General features: G+C 36.2%; 1 non-coding gene across 1 annotated transcript; it reads left to right on the top strand.

The window, feature by feature from the left end:
• Positions 1 to 512: 512 nt before the first annotated feature.
• Positions 513 to 619, top strand: LOC122095242. Its single transcript, XR_006145077.1, has one exon. It is a non-coding gene; the product is annotated as a U6 spliceosomal RNA (small nuclear RNA).
• Positions 620 to 11,056: the final 10,437 nt, after the last annotated feature.

Raw genomic sequence — 11,056 nt, forward strand, 5'->3', positions numbered from 1 at the left:
TAAATATATTTAAAACATTAAAACTTTTAACAAACCTTAACACTTGGTGCAGTGTTCATTATGACAAGTGCCTTGTATAGAATAATTGAATCCCCCTCCTACACATTTCTTGAGCAACAGATATCTGGAATTATTTTGTTTTTGATATGTCAATCTTGACTTTATTCTTAAATTTGTGCTTACGTAAGAAATATATGGTTCTAAAATTTCATGACAATTCTTTTGAACTTACTTTTTGTTGAATTGTCTAGTTTAATAAAATCCAACTGCACTTTTTTTTGGGGGGTCCATTCGTGGGGCCTGAACTCTGGGCCTGGGCGCTGTCCCTCAGCTCTTCAGCTCAAGGCTAGCATTCTACCACTTGAGCCACAGCGCCACTTGCAGCTTTTTTCTTTTTGCTTATGTGGTGCTGAGGAATCGAACCCAGGGCCTCATGCATGTAAGGCAAGCGCTCTACCACTGAGCCACCTTCTCAGCCCCCACAATTGCACTTTTGATATAAAAAATATTCTGTGCTCAATTCAGCCACACGTACACTAACATTGGAACAATACAGAGAAGAGTACCATGGCACTTGCGCAAGGACGATATGCAAATTCGTGGTGTGTTCCATATTTTTACAACAACAGATGCTGGAGGGGATGTGGCCACAAGGGAACCATGCAACATTCTTGGTGGGAGTGTAAACTTGTTTAACCACTCTGGAAAGCATTATGGAGGTTCCTCAAAAGATTCCACATAAAGCTCCCCTTTGACCCAGCAGTCCCACTTTTGGGGATTTACTAAATGATCACAAACAAGACCATACTAAAACTACCAGCACAACTATGTTTATTGCAGCATTATTTACCATAGCTAAGATATGGAACCAACCAGCTGTCCCCACTACATGAATGGATCAAGAAAATGTGATGTATATACACAAGGGAATTCTATGCCTCCATCAGAAAGAATGACATTGCCCCATTTGTTAGGAAATGGAAAGACTTGGAAAAAAATTTATTAAGTGAAGTAAGCCAAGCCCAAAGAAACAGGTCCCATGGTTTCCCTTATTTTCAATAACGAATATATGTCTGGGGTAAGCAGACAAGGTCAAAAGCTATGTGCATATGAACAGAAATGATAATGTTAAGGGAATTGAACCCCACGATAGGGAAACAAGTAGTTTTTTGTTTCTTGCTATTGTTACTAACATACTTATAATGTGCGATGTGAATTTTCGTTTCTTTGTATATTCCTCCCCCATGCTATAACCCTTGTTTTCTCTGTATTTGAAGTTGGTGCATCTGCCTCTTGTATGTACACTTCTCTAATTTGGGGAGGGGAAGGGAAAAAATGTGTGCGCGTGAACGCATATGCATGCATGTGTGTTGGCATGCTCAGAGTTTGAAATCAGGGCTTAAAGGTCTTGCTAGGCCTTTCTTCTCTAGGTTGGTGAGGTACTATATGAGCTACATTTTCTTTCCTGGGTCTTTGCTAGTTCATAAAAATTTTGAAAAATAATTTCATGAATTTTTTTTTTGGCCCTGATTGACTTCCAATGGTTATCCACAGATCCCAGTCTCCTGAGTAGCTATCCCGAGTAGATAGGATTACAGGTGTGACTAGCCAATACAAGGCTTTCAGCATAATTTTAAAAGTAGAAGAAAATTTACTTCATGGGGGCCTGTTTAATTATCTCCTACTTTTAAAACATTTTGGATTGATTAAATGTGAATTTATTTCATTTTTGGATTCTTAAAAGATAGTAAGTGATGATATTTAAAAGTTTTGGTACTTTTTAAAAAAGGAAACTGGAACTGTGGGACAGAAGAAATTTGTCTCTCTTTGGACCTCAATTTAGAAGCTCAGCTCTGTGCATGATAACCCAATGTCACCAACACAGTCTGTGTTGAAGACAAAATGTGATAGAAAACAATCACCATGGGCAATATTTGCTATGCTATAATTTCTTGGACAATATGAATATTGAATTGAGAGTGTAAGAGAATGGAAAGAATTTACCTACCTTTTGTGTATTGCTGAAAGACTTTTGGAAACTTTGACTCATTTCCTTCCTCACTGTGTGTCTTTGGGCCATGCACTTAGTGCCTTTAATTACAATTTTTCCCAACACTAAAATAGTAATAACATTAGCATTATAGCAAATGTTATCTTAAGAATTAAGAGAAATAAAACTTGTAAAATACTTAACATAAACTTCTATGCATGAGCTTTGAGTTTAGCCAGAAGTTTTTTTTAAATACTAAATAGAATGTCATAAGTATTACAGAAACCATTACATGTAGTGAGCAATATTATCTATTAATCATGCTCTACTTCCAAGGAAGCCGGGTAGATAACTTCTCATGCTGTAAATCAAACTGGTTATCTTAAGTCTTGTTAGTGTAAAAATATAAGGGACATAATAATGAAGGAATGTTGTAGACTGAGATGAAGTCCAAAAGAAAATGTACAAAACTGATAAAACAAAAGTATCTGAGCAGTATATTGTGTTTTACATCATTTAAGTTACATCTCAAAGATAAGGCAGACCTAGAAGAATGAATTGTCTTTTTGATATTCTATCATAGGTCTTTTCTCATTCATGTAGAGGCATCATCAGATTTGAGGAACTAAGTTTTTGGTTTGCTTCCTTCTATTTAAGTTACATCATTTAAGTTACACCACAAAGATAAAGAAGACCTAGAAGAATGAATTGTCTTTTTGATATTCTATCATAGGTCTTTCCTCATTCTTGTAGAGGCATCATCAGATGAGAGGAACTGTATTTTTTTTTGTTTGTTCCTTCCATTTATTCTTCAGTTTGAAATCTGAACTACATGAGACAGAAAGAAACCAAGGGAAATTAGTCACACAAGCTTTGGAAAGAAAAATCAACGTAAAATAAAATACATAGCCTTGTATAAGGTCTAACTAAATTGAGTTATATAGTCTCAAGCATTAACAGAAAATGATTTAAGCAATATCATGTTATTGAAAACTGAAAAATGTTAGGAGTTGCTTTATTTTTTCCTTTCTACTACCTTGAAATTATTGATTTTGTACAGAGAGATTAAAGATGAGATTAACAAGAAACGATTAAAAATTGTCAAAATTTCTGAATAGATATGTTTACCAAAAAGCTCTGAAAATCGCCAGTGAGTTTACAAAGTTGTGTTTAATACAACTTCTATGCTGGCTTAATGTTTTGTAAACAAAAGTCATTAGAGAAATGTAATTCAAAATTACTATGATACTACTTCATAACTATTATAACTCTTATCAAAAAAATCAAAGGAACCAGGTGTGGTGGTAAAGACTTGTAATTCGAAGCTTTTAGGAGGTTGGAGTAAAAGGATTTGGGTCTGAGGTCATCTTGGGTATTGCACACAGTAAAAACATGCCCTTTAAAAAAACTCAAAAGGTAATAAGGTTGGCTGGTGAGAGTGTGGAGAAAAGGAAATTTTCTACACTCTTGGTCAAAATACAGGTTAATACTCTCCTTGTAGAAAGTAGTATGCAGTTTTCTAAAGAAATCCAAAGTTGAAATATCACCTGACCCACCAATCATGTGATTATTTCTCTCTGGGTAACTCATAAATATATCTGTAGTTCATTGTTATTCACATTATTCACAACAACAGCCAAGATATAAATCGAAATTCAGTGTTCAACTACAGACTAATAAACAACTGTGGTTCATGCACAAATATATTTTTCTGTTTCATCCTTAAAATAGCAAGAGACTTCTCCCATTAGCCACAACTTATAATGACCTGAAAGATGTATTGTAAATGAGGAAAAATATTGTCTTCTGATTTTTGTAAACACACACACACACACACACACACACACACACACACACACACACACACACACACACCAACCTCAAACATTAAGAGTGAAATTTTTTGAAAAGTAAAGCAAAGTGGAATTGCTGGGGCATTTAGGTCACAATGTAGAAGATAGTAGATATACAGGATGAACCGGTATAGAGTTGTAATGTACAGCATGAGGATACAGGGGACAACACTGGCCTTACATAGGAATGAAGCTAAATAAGTAGGAATTGTTCTTCCTAGTAGGGGTTGCTCTTTTGGATGCTCTTCCTCCAGTAATGGATAAAATGAGCATAATTCTTTAAATATACCTGCCTGTTTGCAGAAATAATAACAAACAATATAGCAATAATGTTGTATGCTCAACATAGGACATGAGATTATCCTTGGTGTAAACTAATTATTACAAATAAGGGAAACCGTGGGACCTATGTTTCTTTAAGTCTGGCTTACTTCACTTAATATAATTTTTTCCAAGAACTTCCATTTCCTTACAAATGAGGTGGTATCGTTCTTTGTGATGAAAGCATAGTATTCCGTGTGTGTGTGTGTGTGTGTGTGTGTGTGTGTGTGTGTGTGTGTGTGTGTGTCATTTTCTTGATCCATTCATCTATTGAGGGGCATCTGGATGGATTCCATATCTTAGCTATGGTAAATAATACTGTGATAAACATAATTTTGCTGGTAGCTTTAGTGTGGCCTTGCTTGTGGCCACCTGGTTAAATGCCCAGCAGTGGGATTACTGAGTAATAGGGGAGCATTATTGTGTACATCAAGGATAATCTTAGTAGATGAGCAGAATAGCCCTATAGCTATGTACATATGATCGTATAAGGTGATTCTAAGTGAAATGAACTCCAAGACATGTTCTTTGTTGTTTTTGTTCTTAATGTATTGTGTGATTTCTTTTTATCCTTTTGTGTTTTCCCCAACTATGGTGTATCCCCTGTAGTCACAGTATTTGATTTTGATACCCTGGTTATTGTAAATATGTTAATCTGAACTAGGGAAGGGAAAGGGAAAAATGGTGAGGCAAAGGATAAAGCGGGAACCTATGCAACAGTGATACACAGAAGAAAATATGTTGGAAATAATCTGGAGGGGCTGTTGGGAGGGAAGAGGGAGAAAAATGGGGGAAGGGATAACAAATTAGAAAAGAAATGAATTCATTACCTTACTTATGTAAGTATAACCCCTCTGTACATTACCTTGACAGTAAAATTTAAAAAAAAAGTAAAATAAAGAAGCTATGGGAAGGGGAAACAAAGGAGGAGACAACAATGCTTAATAAGAAATGTATTCATTATTTTGCCCATGTAATTGTAACCCCTCTGTATGGTATTTTCACAATAAAAATACAATAAAATACATGAGAGCAGCAATACAGGATATGGGACAGGGGAAAATACTATACAAAGAGTAGAACAGCTGTGGAGAACAATAATTTTACTTTAACATAGGAAGTAATTAACTAGCATACAGATTTTCAGCCTCATGTCAGTCACTAAAAAGGGAAAACAAAATACAAACCAGTAGAGATAAAATAGAAAACTAAACAATAAGGATGAAGAGATGGCTTGGACCAAAAATTACAAATGAGACAATTAGGAAACAAAAAGCTGGTAAGTTTAAAAAATATTACCCATAATTCTATTAATTGTTGTTTACATCACAATTTGTTAGAACTATAATTCAAATCACAGTTTAGTACTATATCATTTTAATAATAGGTTACTTATTATTGATTTCTTAATGTTGAATGTTTAATGTATAATTTTACTTTTAGCATCTATAGAAAAGAAGAAAGTGAATCTAATTTTACTAATATATATCATGAATTGTAAAATTGAGAAGCAGAATTTAAACAAATAATATATTATTACTTTTTTAATTCTGTGAATTAATGTAATAGTTCAAAGTGTATTCTACAATTATCAATCATCTTAACCCCATTGACTCTAGGCCAGGGGATTACAGGGGCCCAGAAAAGCTACTACGTTGAATAGTAATCCTAGACCTCTAAAACAAAACAAAACAAAACCAGAAACAAAACAAACAAAAAACACTGCAGTAAGCACAGCCAGTCAGGGCTGCTATCACAGCCTACATGAAGTCAGGCCAGAAACAGAAATTGAGAGTCATTTAGCTGATAACTAATATATTTTTTTGAGACAGACTCAAATCAGACTCCTGAGAGAGAGTCAGAAAGACTGATGAAAGGGACTAAAATTGATCACACGAAGATTGGAAAGTAGAATTCCTTGTAGAACAAATAAATAATAGAAAGCCTGTGCATGTAAGAACAAGACAGCAGACCAAATTCAAGAATTGCACATTATCTTAGAGGTCAGCTTAATGAATTATCAATGGAAATCTTTGAAATCTTAAATATTTGAACACATATGGGAGAAGGACAATTGCTGAAGAGAAAGAAAATGTCATCACCCTGTTAGGATGTCCAATATCACCTTAGGAATTGATAAAGCACAGATTTGCAATAAAAAGAATACAATTATTCCAAGTGAGGGGTTCATTTGTTTTGATGTAACAGTTCTTGATTTAGGTGCTAGCAATTAACATACAATTGATCCAGTCCCACAGCTGAGTTGATATTGACTGCAGTATTCCTACATAAAGGGAAAGAGAAAATTTACAAATGTCTGGTGAAATGAGTTGAGGATGAAGTGTTCTAATAGTGATATCTGAGGTTTAGACACAGGTAAAGAGGTGGACTTTCTTTTCTAAAATCCCCCCATTTTTAGCCTAGTGCCAGTGGCTCACAACTGTAATCCTAGCTACTCAGGAAGCTGAGATCTAAGGACTGCAGTTCAAAGCCCCCAGACAGGAAAGTCCCAGAGACTCTTATCTCCATTTAGCCACAGGAAAACCAGAAGTTGCACTGTGGCTCAAGAGGTAGAGAACATGCCGGGCGCTGGTGGCTCACGCCTGTAATCCTAGCTACTCAGGAGGCTGAGATCTGAGGATCACGGTTCAAAGCCAGCCCGGGCAGGAGAGACCATGAGACTCCTATCTCCAATAAACCACCAGAAAACCGGAAGTGGCGCTGTAGCTCAAGTGGTAGAGCGCTCGCCTTGAGCTGAAGAGCTGAGGGACAGCGCCCAGGCCCAGAGTTCAAGCCCCACGACCGACAAAAAAAAAAAAAAAAAAAAAAAAAAGAGGTAGAGAACTCACCTTGAGTTGAAGACCTCAGGGACAGTGCCCAAGCCCAGACTTCAAGCCCCTCAACCAACAACAAAAAAATCTCCCTTTTCTTGGACTGCCTACATCTTTTCCTAACATTCAACAAAGAAGCCATTTTATCACCCACGACATTTAAGTCCTATCCTAGCTACTGCAAATGGAATGATCTGGTTTCTTATGTCAAAAGTTCATATTTTTAAAAACAAATACCAGAAGTGGTAACTTTTTTTCCAGTCCTTGAACACTGGGCCTGGGCCCTGAACATGGTTATGCTGATAGCTTTCATGTGAGCTTGCTTGTTATTTATTGAATTACTGCTGATGAGGGGAATTACTGGGTCTTAAGGGAGATCTATATTTAGTCTTTTCAGGAAACTCCGTACTGCATTCCACGGTGGATGAAGAAGTTTAATTTCCCACCAACAGTGTAATAGAGTTCCCAATTGACTACATCCATGTCAGCATTTGCTATTTTGCTACTGTTAGTTTTCTTGATAATGGCCATTCTTACTGTGACGAGGTAGAATCAGTCTTGTTTACTTGTAGATTTGTGGGCACCTTCTAGCTAACATAAATGAATGAATCCATGAAACCTATATTGCTCTGAGTCTGCATTCTGTTCTCTTTGCTCTTAGTATAATTTTACCAAGCCTTTCATTTTCCTTAAGACTGGTGAAAAGTCATCATTTCTGATGGGTGAGTAGAATTCCACTGTGTGTGTGTGTGTGTGAGATCATGATAGGCCCATGAATTAATTTCTAAGCCTTCTGTTTCACCTATAATTTATTAATTCCATATTAAATTTGGATTGCTTTCTCTATTGCATTGAAGAATATAGTTGGAATTTTGATGAGTATTGCATTGTCAATTTTTGGGGGGCCGCATTGCAGTTTCATCATGTAAATTCTTCCAACCAGGAGCATTAAAAGATTTTCCATTTCCTTGAGTCTACTTAATTTCCCTTTTTAGAGTTTTGATGTTTTCACAGTAGAGGTACTTCACATTTTACTTAAATTAATTAATTCCTAGTTTTGCTGTTGTTGTTTTGTTTAGTTTAGATTTGATTTGGTTTTAAAGCTAATACATATGAGGTTGTTTTTTGGATTTCAGCATGGATCTTCCCATTGTTGGTAACACAGAACTACTAATTCTTGTGGTTTTTATACCCTGCTACATTGCTGAAGGTTAGCATCACCTTTAGTAACTTGAAGGAGGAAGCTATAGGGTCCTTTAAATACAGGATCATTACATCTGTAAAAAGGGATAGTTTTACATCTTCCCTATTTGGATCCCCTTTATGTTTTTCTCTTGCTTATTGCTCTTGCTAGAAAGTCCACTGCATCATCGCTTATCAAAGAGTTGGGTTCATAGTTCTCTTTCTTTGGTGAGTCCCTATGTGATTTGGAGAAGAGTCTAATTCTAGCTTCATAGAATGTGTTTGATAATTCCATTTCCCTTTCTATTCCATTCAAGAGTTATAACTGTGTATTGTAAGTTCTTTGCAGGCCTTAATTTCATGGTAAATTCATTGAGTCGTAGATTTTTCTGGAATGGGAAGTGGTTTGTTGACATTTCATTTTCATTTCTTTTTATGTTTTACTTCTTGTTTCAGATCCAGTATAGGAAAGCATCAATTTCCCCAGGATTTTTCAGGTGATTGGCACAAGATTTTCAAAGTATTCTCTTATAATATTCTCAATTTTGCTTATATCTGTTATGTTGTCTCATTTTTGTCTTTAATTTTCTGTATTTGGTTGAGTTCGCTAATTGTTTTGTTTTGTTTTTGTTTTTTATTATGAAGGTGATATACAGAGAGGTGGGTTACAGTTACATAAGTAGTGAGTACTTTTTTTTTTTTTTTTTTTGGTCTGGTCGTGGGACCTGAACTCGGCCTGGGCGCTGTCCCTCAGCTCTTCAGCTCAAGGCTAGTGCTCTACCACTTGAGCCACAGCACCACTTCCAGCTTTTTTCTTTTTGCTTATGTGGTGCTGAGGAATCGAACCCAGGGCCTCATGCATGTAAGGCAAGCGCTCTACCACTGAGCCACCTTCCCAGCCCAAATGAGTACATTTTTAACAGTGTTACCCCTTCCTCATTTTTTTCTGCTTCCCCCAACCCTGACATCCCACTCCCACAAAGTTGTAAAGTTTATTTCTAACATAGAGTCTAGTAAATATCACTGTTGCTTTGGTTAATCTTTGTCCCACCATTTCTGTGATTTCCCTTCCTTTCCCCAAATCAGATTAACTTATGTGTAAGACAAAGGGTACAGAAATCAAAAACAGTGATTACTGGGAATAAACCAAAGGGGAAAACTAAATAGAAATAACTAAGAACAGTTCACTATACAATCATCTTGTATCCATTTCTTGGAGCTCATTTTGATAAGCATCATTTTATGGTGATATGCATATTGCTATTGAGCTACTGTGAATATCCTAGACATATCCTAGTTTTTCCAAATGAGTGAAAACATGTAGCCTATGATTCTTTAGGTCTGACTTGTTTAAATTATTATGTTTCCAAATGATTCCATTTCCTTACAAATGGGACAATGTCAATCATTCTGATGGAAGCATAGAATTTTGTTGTGAATATGTACAACATTTCCTTGATCCATCATTTCTGGATCATAGGGGAGCTCCAGTGAGGAACCTCTATACTTCTTTACAGAGTATTTGAACAAGTTTACATTTCCACCAATAGTGTAGTAATGTTCCTTTTTGGCCACATCATTATGGTCATTCAAACTGGGGTTAGGTGGAATCTCAATTTTGCTTTGATTTGCATTTCTTTTATGGCGAGAAATGTTGCATATTTCTTCATGTGTCTATTGGCCATTCATATTTCTTCTTCAGAGAGGTCTCTCCTTAAATCTTAAGCTCACTTATATTATGAGGGTTGTTGTTTCTATGAGGATTTGTTTTTTTGGGGGGGTTAATTTTGGGGCTCTAAGAATATTTGAGGTATGAGGCCGTTGTATGTTGCAGAGCAACTAAAGACCTCCCAATCTATATAAGGTCTCATCTTAGTCAGATTTGGTAAGGGTCTGTCAAGTCTGTTAATTTATTGAAAGAACCAACTCTGTTTGGTTGATCTTCCTATGTTTTATTTTGTCTTTATTTAGTTATTTCTGATTAACTTTTTTATTTGTTTCAGCCTACTTAGGTTTAGACTTGTTCCTCTCTTCAAAGAGCTTTAGGTACTTAATAAAAATACTGATTTGAGATTTCCCCAATTATTTGATGTAGGCATTCAAAGCTATAAAATTTCCTGTAAGTACTGCATTTAATATGTCCCAGAGGAGCTGGTATTTTGTGTCTTCATTTTTCTTAAATTCCAGAAACTTTCAGATTTCCATTCTAATCTCTTCAGTGCCCCACTGGTCATTCAGCAATGTGTTGTTCAGTTTTCATAGGTTTGACAATTTTTTTTTTTTTTTGCTTTAGCTGTTTAATTGTGTTTATTCTGCTGTGGTCTGACAAGCTATGGGAATTCAATTAATTATTCTTTCAATTTGGACAGAATTTCTGTGTGACATAGGATGGGTTCTATTTTGGAGAATCTTCCATGACCTGCTGCAAAGAATGTACATACTGATACTGAATATATATTCTGTAGATGTCTTTTAGGGCAAGGTGGTCAATGCAGTTATTTACGTTTTCAGTTCCTTTTTTTTGTTTTTTTGGGTCCTGTCGTGGGCCTGAACTCTGGGCCTGGCACTGCCCTCAGCTCTTCAGCTCAAGGCTAGCACTCTACCACTTGAGCCACAGCGCCACTTCCGGCTTTTTTCTTTTTGCTTATGTGGTGCTGAGGAATTGAACCCAGGGCCTCATGCATGCAAGGCAAGCGCTCTACCACTGAGCCATCTTTCCAGCCCCAGGTCTTCAGTTTCTTGGTTGAGTTTTTCCTGGATAACCAATCCATGCATGACAATGATGGGTTGAGATGTGTTTTTAGGTTATGTAGTATTTGGTTGATGATGTGGGGTGGTCCAAGATTCACGACATTGATATTTACACTTGTTGTATCCTC

The sequence above is a fragment of the Dipodomys spectabilis genome, unplaced genomic scaffold (assembly GCF_019054845.1).
Source record: "Dipodomys spectabilis isolate Male_0828 unplaced genomic scaffold, ASM1905484v1 ptg000341l, whole genome shotgun sequence".
Lineage (NCBI taxonomy): Eukaryota > Metazoa > Chordata > Mammalia > Rodentia > Heteromyidae > Dipodomys > Dipodomys spectabilis.